Here is a 10804-nt window from a genome sequence, read left to right on the forward strand (position 1 = left end):
AGACTTATGGATTCAATTCAGTTTAAATATAGATGCATTTTAGATTATATGTGAATGTAGGTATATATATTGTATTGATCTATATGTAATATAGATTATGTATAATATATATTACAGATCTATATAAATCGATATATAATATCTATATAATATATACTGTAGATCAATGAGTTTGAGCTTTGTCAGTATGTAGCACATACAGCATGTGTGGGTATAGCTGCAAAAACTTATTCTTTTTTTTTTTTTTGCGGTACGCGGGCCTCTCACTGTTGTGGCCTCTCCCGCTGTGGAGCACAGCTTCCAGACGCGCAGGCTCAGCGGCCATGGCTCATGGGCCCAGCCACTCGGCAGCATGTGGGATCTTCCCGGACCGGGGCACGAACCCATGTCCCCTGCATCGGCAGGCGGACTCCCAACCACTGCGCCACCAGGGAAGCCCCCCAAAACTTATTCTTGATCTGTGTGCATATAACAATTAGTATGCTTTATTATTTTTGTTCTAATTGACTTGTGTAAATACAGATTTCCACCTTGATGAAATCAACAATAAGTTATGCAGGCTTTCTCATCTTTTCATATCCTATTCCCAAATATAACTCCACAAATATAGATAGTGTTTACCATCTTTTGGGATGTGAGCAATTGCTTGTTTATTTTGATGAAGAAAATAAATTACCTTCCCATAATATTAGTGTGAGTCCCTAATCTCATTAGGTAAAGAATTTAAAAGACTCCAAAATGATTCAAGACTAGTTAATAGCATCTTAATTATCTCACATCATTTTAGGAAATACAAAATGTCCCTCTGGGGTGTACTTTGCCTTGGTAGGAATAATGACTGATGAGGGTTTAGAGAATGGCTGTGCAGTTATGTAGCAAATTCTTCACAAAGAAATACATGTGACGACTCAAGTCAGATCTGTTGACTGGACCCTGGAGAAGTGGCTTGTTGGAGGCGAGAGGGGAAAACCCTGGTTACTGGGAGGAAGAGGGATAGATGTTAGGGACAGGGTGGAGAGGGCCAGATGAACTGGCTTTCTCTTTAATAAAGCCACATTGGCCAGTTCCATTCTCTGGGAGGAATTTCCCTTACAGGATGAGGAGAAGGAAAGAGTGGGGGAAAGGCTGCCTAAAGTTGAATGTGGAGGAGGTGAACCATGTTTTACTCAAATTCTGAGCCGGAGAGACACACCACCGACACCAGACACAATGGCTTTGACATCGCTGCTCATCACCACAGATGTGCAAGCACATAAGACAAACCAGCTGCTATATGAAAGAATATCAGATTTCAAAAGAGAGGATCAAACTCAACAATCAGAACAAAAATTGCCTGGTGAGCTAGAGGTGCTGCAAGAAATGGGAGAATACTCAATGTTTAGAATTTTTCTAAATTATGTTTTAACACAATTCTTTGGAGCATTGCATTGTAAACATTACGTTTGCGGGTGATCTTAAAGAAGAAAGAGGTGGAGATTGGGAAGGATTGTGTGGAGAAAACATACACAATGGATAAATTAAAATCTGTGATGACACAATCATGTATTTATAGGTTGTCTATTGCAGAAAATGGAATCAGTGAAGGGGGAGACATGCTCTAAAATTTCTCCCATAACTCAGAAGAAGAAGATAAAGACATGGACATTGACTTAAGAAAAGATAAAGGAAATGTAGGACAGAGGGAGAAGAATGAGAAGAATTTCAGAAGGAACAAACTGTAAATAGAGAAGGAGTATTTTAAATAAATAATAGAAGATACTTTGATTTTTAGCGGAATAAAGATTTAGGTATTAAATTTATGGTTTACTAAGCATGGGTAAAAATAGACTAATGAAAATAGACTAACAAAGAGTATAACACGTACAGTATTGAGTCTAAGAGGGTTTCATGCTTGGTATTTTTCAGAGGTGTCGATAGAAGGGTTTGCAGAATGATGACACTACTGCCATATGGTAGACGGAAACTGTAAGGTGTATCTTGATTCCAGAGGGTATAAAAATGCAAAAAATTTCATCTTTAATCAATGAAATAGGCTAATCTAGTGAAATGTTTGCATTTTAAGGGGAAGAAAAAGAATATGAAGAGCACTACTTATTACGGAAAAAAGATAAGGTTAAGATTTTTCTTATCTGCAAACCAATGATCAAAGACAATGGAGCAACTTGCACAGAACTTGGAGAGGATGAGATATTGCATTAAGATCGTGATGCCTGCCTCCTCTGCTGTTCATATGAGAATGCAACAGAAAGACATTCTCAGACACGCTCAAGATGTACACCCTTAACCCACACTTCCTGAAAATAGTTACCTGCCATCATATTTCAGACAACCAAAGAATGAATCAAATTAAAGAAACCAAATATGTGGAATTCATGGTATAAAACAATTGGTGGCAAATAATTAAATTACTAATGCTTACATTAAATCTAAATAATTATTGCCCATATTACAACACAAATATTTTTTTTAAATCTTTAAAGTGAAGCATGTAATGTATAAGTGTATTAATCAGAGCTCTTCAGAGAAACAGAACCAATAGGATGTGTGTGTGTGTATATATATATTTATTTATTATAATGAAGTGGCTCACCTGTTTATGGAGTCTGGCCAGGTTCACATCTGCAGTGTGGGCCAGCAGGCTGAAGATCCAGGAAAACAGATGGTGCAGTTCCAGTTTGAAAGCAAGCGATCTGGAGATCTGGAAGAATCGATTGTCCAAATGAAGTCCAGAGGCAGTCTGCTGGAGAATTCCCTCTTACTAGGGGGAAGGTTGTTCTTTGTTTTCTAGTCAAGCCTTCAGTGGATTGGATAGAGTTCACCTACATTATGGAGGGCAATCTTTTTACTCTATTGATTAAACTGTTAATTTTGTCCAAAAACAACCTCACAGAAACACCCAGAATAATGTTTGTCCAAATGTCTGGGTACCCATGGTTAAGTGAAGTTGACACATAAATATTAACCATCACAATAAATGAAAGTTCTTTAATGATCATAACCAAGATCTAAAAGGAGAAGTTGTATCCTTAAAACTGGGAAATGTTAAGGAGTAGACTGAAGGAAAGAAGTGTATACAGTGGTATGCTGGCAAACCAGATCTCCAAAAGTAGACGTAGGAAGAGGTGTGTCCACTCAGCTCTGTGAGCCGGTACAGGATGCCTCCAGCACAACCTGTCCACGCAACCTGTCCATTCAGCACGTGTGCTTACGTGCTGAATTCTCACCTACTCTATCTCTCATCCATGCTTCATTTTTGTTTGCATTTTCCTGATAGGTCTTCCTCAGTTACTTTACTCTTCCTTTCCAAGACATATATATGTTATAAGCAAAATAGAGGGTTTTTTTTTAAAGCAAAATAGAGTTTTAGACCTTATTTGAAATTCCTAACCATTTGACAGAGAAATTTAACCCATTTACTGTTACAATAAACATGTTTGTCTTATATCTGATATTTTGTTTTATGGTTATTGCTTTTGTATTTCTATCTTTCAAAAATATGGATTTTCATTGCTTTTTTTCCTTCTTCTATATTCTTGAGCATTTTCCAAATTTGTTCTCTATAGCACAGTTTTCTATTGTCCCTTATGCTTTAAGTTATCTTCAGTGTGGATTTTAATTCTTCTACTAGAGTTTAGATTTCCTTGAGTTCTTTTTTTTAAATTTCATATGGCTTTTTTTCTTTTGAGGCTCCCTACTTTTGTTTTATAGAGGATTGTTGATTCCTTATCTATCATCTATCTATCTATCTATCTATCTACCTATCAGCTAAGGATAAATGTAAACTTACTTGCTATTTACCAACAAGTATTTTAAAAAATTCTTTCCGTTTCTTTTAGAAAATCACTTTTAAGTTATGCTTTTTCTCTGAGCCTTTAGGGTAATATTATCTTTCCTTACGTGGAAAAAAGTGCCTTTTTATAGGTCTCAAATGTGAATCATAATTTTAAAGAAGCAAATCTTTGCATCATTTAACTAACTATTCCACCAAAATATTGCTTATGAATAATAAGATCTGTGATATTTTATGGCAATGGATTATGGGTCCCAAGTTACAGAGAACTCAAAAGAAAGGATATTCCGTGTGTTTTTTGAAGTCCCAGAATAAAAGTAGTTTTAAAATAACTTATGATCTCTAGAACTTATTCTCATCTACTGAGAAGAAAGTATAGACATAAGAGGGATTATTAGAAATCTATATAGATGGAAAATATTTGGTATAAAAATTACCTCATTTTGGTAGTAATGTTTTATTAAGTTAGAAAAATAAAGTTTTATTTGAGGCTTCCTTATACCCTACTGAAAGTTTGATATTTTAATCTTAATTCATAACACTTTGGGTTTTAATGACATAAAGAAATTTGAATATTTACAAATTTGTTTCTTGGAGAACTCTCAAAAAAAGCCATGCTTTTTCATAGTTGTCCTGCCTCTTCCTGCCTTTCTCAGGAACAGTGAATTTTAAGTGCATCAGTACCAGAAATTTATGAATATACAAATATTTATGCTCACACATCAGACTTAGCAAATCCCTTGTAAAAGTGGAACAACTTCATATGATGTATGCAGCTTTCCAAATGTTGTTTGTTTCTAACACTTAGAAACAGTCTTAGAAGGCACATACATTTCAGGCACCAGGAGTGAGAAACACCTGCTGGTGTAGGAAGAGCCAGAGATACTTTATTTTGACTTCAGACCAGCTATCAATATTCAACAAGAGCACCTGTGCTGAGAATTAGTCAGATTCTGTTCTCAGCCACTGTGGTGCATGAGTCTGCGATGGTAACTCCTTCTGGTGAGAGTGTGCAGGCAGGGCGTGCTTGATTAATGGGCTTAAATATTAAATATCATTCTTATATATCTGGAGGAATTTCTGCCAATATGATCTAGGTGAGTGTGACCTAGAAGTTCCTCTTAATTTGCTGCTTTGGGGTAGCTCAGTGTCTAAAGTGGCAGTGTGCTCTGGGGACAGAACATGGACTTCAGTCATGTAGATCTGGACTGAGGTCCAGCATTGCCTTAATTAACCACGTGACCTTGGAAGGTCATATAGCCATCATTTATTAAGCATTTTGCCTTCAGTCAGATTCCCCAGAAGCAGACCCTGGGATGAAGATCGCTGTGTGCATCAGCAAGGACTCAATCAGAAAGGCAGAACTACAAAGAGTAATATGGGAAAAAGAATTTATTATAGGGTTGAAAAGTGGGACAACTGAGAAATTATAACCAGCAGCAGTTTCTTCTCAGTCGCTGTGGCCTTATCTGTAAATTTGGGATAATAAAACCTTCCTCTTTGTTGTTGTGGGGGATGAATGAGGAAACATGCTAAACAGCGCAGAGTGGGTGCTCAAAAACAGCTAAAGCAAGTTCTAGGCAAAACCATTAACTAGATCAGGGGCTCCCAGAATCTCATTTTACAGACTGACACAGTAACTTTAAAAAAATGGGGAAAGTTATGGGCAAGTGCCAATTTTTAATTTTGCCAGCTTACGACATTAAATAAGCACTTACTAGCTATGATCACCATCATTTCATAAAAGAAAAGACATTTTAAAACCAAAAAATGTAAAGCCATTCATTATTGTCAACCTAGCAATAATGCCGGACCATACTGTCAATTTAGCTTTACTGTGACATGTTCCTTATGTCAGTGTCATGGACAGGCTGGTGCACAGGTGCATTTTGAGGAACAACTGAACTGAGTAGCAACCGCATATAGTCTCCTCTCCACTTGCCTGCATCCTTTATTCCTCTCTGCTTCCTCCTCATTGGTTTTCAAGAAATCTATTGCCTTCCCTCCACGCACCAAAGGTATTCCACTGTGATAGTCACTATTTCCCATCCTCCTTCTCTTCCTGGGCAACTAAAAGACTACATTTCCCTGCCTCCTCTGGTTGATAAACATGTGACTAATTCTGACCAAGGGGCTGGAAGCATAAATATCATCTGTCACTCCTAGGTGAAAGCATTTAAGAGCCACTGTGTGATTCTCCATCTTCTTTCTCCCGCTGTAGTGAAATGCCTGTTGAAGTGCAAGTGCCACAGATGGAAGCAGCTACCCCATGGAGGGTGGCTTCCCTGGAAAGCTGCCTAGACACAGAGAGCTTTGCAGGAGCAAGAAATAAACTTGTGTAAAACCCTTGAGATGTTGGTACTTCCTCTTACTGCAGCATAACTTGGTCTGCTCTACCCAACACCAGCACAGCACCAAGACCTATTTGACCCAAGCAAGCTCACATCTGATTTTGTTAATAATTATTGCATAGAAATAAATATCAGTCTGGAAAGAAAATAATTCCTGACTTTCAATTTTTTATTTTTTAAAACTCCAATACTTTCTTCCATCTGACCCACACTGGGAAACTCTGTTGAATTCTCCTGTTAATGATCTAAATTAAAATATCATAACTTAATTAGAGGAAAAAATTCAGCCAGCCCTGAATTTCCTTTATTATTGACCAGATGTTTTGTAAAGCTGCTTTGTTCGTGAGCACTTTCAGAGAACCTGAATAAATGACTTCTCTTTTGCATTTCTCTCAGGGTCTTGTTATTCTTTTAAAGCTCCTGTTACATAAGGTTTAAGATAAATACAGCATGATATGTTACTTCAGGCTGTTTTCAAACAGTGCAATTGACAGTTTGCTAGTTAACTAGATCCAGGCAAGCAGCCAAGACCATTAATTTGGATATTAAAAAATTAATTTGTTGATTACTACTCATTTGTTTTTTAGGCATTTGTATGTACATACTGAATTCTGGCCTCTGGTAAAAACAGTTGAAAAATGGCAAGTATGTGCCTGAAGTTTAGGATGCCTTGGATCCATACGAAGCGTTTTATTCTGAAGACAACTGTTGCATCCTCACATTCTCATAATTATAGTCCAGTGGAAAGAGAATGTCTTTTTCCCATGAGCTTGGAGCAAATTTCAAGAGTCACCTTAATTGGTCACTGAAGCATTCTGGCTAGAGGAATGGAACCATGCTGATTGGCCAGGTCTCAGTCACATGCTTACTCCTGAACCAATCATCTAGAGCAGGAGGCAATAAATCACAGTCCAAGTTAATAAAGTTTTATTGGAACACAACCACATCTATTCACTTAGAGTGTTGTCTATGGCTGCTTTGATGCTTCAACGGCAGAACTGAGTAGTTGCAACAGAGACCATATGGTCCACAAAGTCCGAAATATCTATTGTCCAGCCCTTTACAGAAAAAGTTTGCCAACCCCAGATCTAGGAGCGTATTAGTTTGCTTGGTCTGCCATACAAAGACACAGACTGGGTAGATTAAACTAGAGAAATTTCTTCTTTCAAATTCTGGGGACTAGAAATCTAAGAACAAGATGTCAGCAGGGTTGGTTTCTTCTGAGGCTTCTCTCCTTGGCATGTGGAGGGTTGTCTTCTCCCTGTGTCCTCAGATGATCTTCCCTCTGTATGTGTCTGTGTCCATTTTTTGCGGTACGCGGGCCTCTCACTGTTGTGGCCTCTCCCGTTGCAGAGCACAGGCTCCGGACGCACAGGCTCAGTGGCCATGGCTCACAGGCCCAGCCGTTCCACGGCATGTGGGATCTTCCCGGACCGGGGCACGAACCTGTGTCCCGTGCATCGGCAGGCGGACTCTCAACCACTGCGCCACCAAGGGAAGCCCCCAACTTCCTTCTTTTTATAAGGATACCAGTCACATTGGATTAGGGCCAACGCTTATGAACTCATTTTAAACTAATTGTCTCTTTAAAGACCCCCATCTGCAAATCTAGTCACATTCTGAGGTCCTAGGGATTAGGACTCCAACATATGAATTTTTTTGCAGGGGGGGCGGGGGTGGGGAACACAATTCAGTCCATGACAAGAAAAATATGGGCTCTGATAGGTCATGACTTGGGTCACATGTTCTACAGTGAGGGGAAGGCTAAGAGTGAGGGGAGGTAGTTTTTAAGTGGAAACCAGGATGTTATCACCAAAATACAGGAGGATGGATGCTGGGTGGTAAACAAATTGTTCAGTGATATATTATCATTGCTTTGAATCCTCTAGAAGAGGAAAATGTATGGGTCGATTGGAAAGAACCCTGAAGAAAAAAATTCATGTTGGGCGATGGGGTGACCTGACCCGTAGAGATAATGAATCAAAACAATATGTTAGAGTAAAAAATATGTCTCTCTTCAAGTGCAAAATAAAACAGCAAAACCAAAAGCTGTAAACACAACCCCCCACCCCCCTTTTTTTTTGCAACACGATTTTGAGCTATTGTCTGTGAAACCTCTGGCATTAAAGATCAAGGGAAAATAGAAAATGCACAAGATAAAGTGCTCACAAATGGTGGATTTACATTAATTACATGGATCTCTGCCAGCGCCCAAAGTCCATGTTAGCAAGTTGGCAAGGATTCTGATAATGGTAGACATGGAGGGGCAGGCTGACAAAAAAGAAAAAAAATCAGGCAAAAGGTACAGTTTGCTATGTCTGGGGAAAGAATTCTTGGCCCAAAAAGCCAGAAAGGGAAAAACAAGAATGACTCAGTCCCCAGTGGCTTGTTTTCTTCACAGTCTCAAGGAAGAAAATTGTCCACATAGATTAGGAATGAACCATTGTAGCGGTTCTCAAAGTCTGGTAGCCAAAGCATCAGCATCAGCTCTACCTGGGACTTGTTAGGGATGCAGATCCTCAGGCTTTACCCCAGAATAACCAAATCAGGAGCTCTGGGGAAGGGCCCCAGCACTCTGTGCTTTAACAAACCCCCCGGTGATTCTGATGCATGCCAAAGTTTGAGAACCACTGAGATAGTGAATTCATTTATATTCATAATAAAATCTTTATGCTAAGGATTGCTTTTTCAGTTAGGATAAGGTTCGGCAGCTGCATGTAAAAGAAAACCAAAATAACAGTGGCTTAAATAAGGTAGGTGTTTACTTTTCTTGTACATAGAAGTGCAGAGGTAGGAGTTTAGAACTGGTCATGTGGCTTCATGGTCATCAAGGACCTATGGTCCTTACATTTTTTTTCTCTACTAAAATGTCAGCTTTCATAGTAAAAGTGACTCATGGTTCAAAATAGCTGCTGGAACTCCTGCAATTACATCAGCTTTTCCAGGCAGGAGGCAGGAAGCAAGGGAGGAGAGAAAAAGGTACAACTCCTAGATGAATCAGCCTTCTTTAAGAAGCCTTCCTGGAAACTCCACCCAACAAGTTATTCTTGTATAATTTTCACTAACTCTGGTGGTAAGAGAGGCCTAGAAATCTTCCTCCTGCTGGTTGCATTGGCCCCTGAAATAAAACTGAAGTTCTTTCCGTAGAGAAGACAGGAAGCAAAAATTGGAAGAAGATAGTGGCTGTCCTTCTCCTTCCTTTTCTAGAAAGGTGATAAAGATTTGAATAGAGATTTGGAGAAGTTTTGGGGGAGAATTGCAGACCTGAGTTTGGGCAAGCCAGATCAGAAGCAGGGAGTATAACACCTGAAGGATTTTGCTACTTGTGAAGGATTCATGTCTTTAGATGGCTTCCTTTTGCAACTCAAAGGAAAGCTCTAGTAGTGAGAACTTTAAACATTTCCTTCCTATATTAAAGTTTCCTTCTGCAACTGACCCAGGTCTTCAATAAAGAATGACGACAATGCTGTATCTGCACACTTCGTGTTGGTGGCCTTGGGGAGAATGAAGGACACTGCAATAAGGGAAAAAGAAGTATTTCAAAGCAGACAGACTTGAGAGTGACCATTATGCACCCAACTACTTGTGGGCAAAGTATGCAACACATTCCTCCCAAGGTACATGAGATGATTTTAGATAGTACACAAAAATAACATCAATAGCACCTAAAAATATTTAACTCAGTTGAATGAGTTGGAAAGCACACCCATTGCCCTTCCACCTTTCCTCCTTTTTTTTCTGCCTGGTACATGGATGTGATATCCGGAGCTCTAGCAGCAATTTTTTGACCATTTTTCTACAACACTGAGGATGGAAGCCACACGCTAAGGACAACAGTGTAAAAAGAAAGCCGGAGCTTACTTTCATAATGTACATCTACTTCTAGCCTTAGTCTGTCTACCTCTGAATTTCTTCTATGTGTGAGAAAAATAAATCCCAAATTTGTTTAAGCCACTGTTATCTTTTAGGGATTTGCCGCTAGCTGCTGAATGCAATTCCTAACTGATGCAGAACATCTTTTGCTATTTAGGAGTGTTATGTGCTTGTAGGCACATTAATCATTGTTGTAATTAATGTGAAAAACTGCAGTGCATTTATTAAGGGGAATTAGACTCTAACATTAAGCTGGTAATATCAATAGTAGGCATTTGTAGTATGCTCTGAAGATAGCTGCAATCTGTCATTACCCTAAGAGGAGATGACATTTCCAGTTGCAGCCAGGATCTTGGTGGCAGCTGTAGGATCTGTGTGTTGTTAGAGAGGCCATACGAACTTGGATGAATTGGTAATAACACTCACACTGCATTTGAGAGGTTTTCGTGTGTAAAATAGGGTGATTCGTTTAAATAAAAATGGTGCATGCCAAAGTGAGAAGCAGGCCACGGGGGCACTTTGAGTAGAGATATACAGCCAGCTGACTGGGAGTAAAAATGTCATGGGAGAAATCATTGTATGTATCCAACCTGTGGCCAGGTTTCTTCTCATAAAACAGAGGAGATGTACTCAAACTGCAACAGCAGGTGGAGAGGGATGAGTGGACCTTGCTTCTACTTCTCATAAAGTGCATCTCATGGTTGCTCTTGCCTCCAGGGGGGCAAAATCTGGTTCTTGAGTGGAGTGTGTAAACAAATCTTACTTTCCACATATGAGGCACAGATATAGT

The sequence above is a fragment of the Aethalodelphis obliquidens genome, unplaced genomic scaffold (assembly GCF_003676395.1).
Source record: "Aethalodelphis obliquidens isolate GAN/ISIS:26980383/991018 unplaced genomic scaffold, ASM367639v1 scaffold18, whole genome shotgun sequence".
Taxonomy (NCBI): domain Eukaryota; kingdom Metazoa; phylum Chordata; class Mammalia; order Artiodactyla; family Delphinidae; genus Aethalodelphis; species Aethalodelphis obliquidens.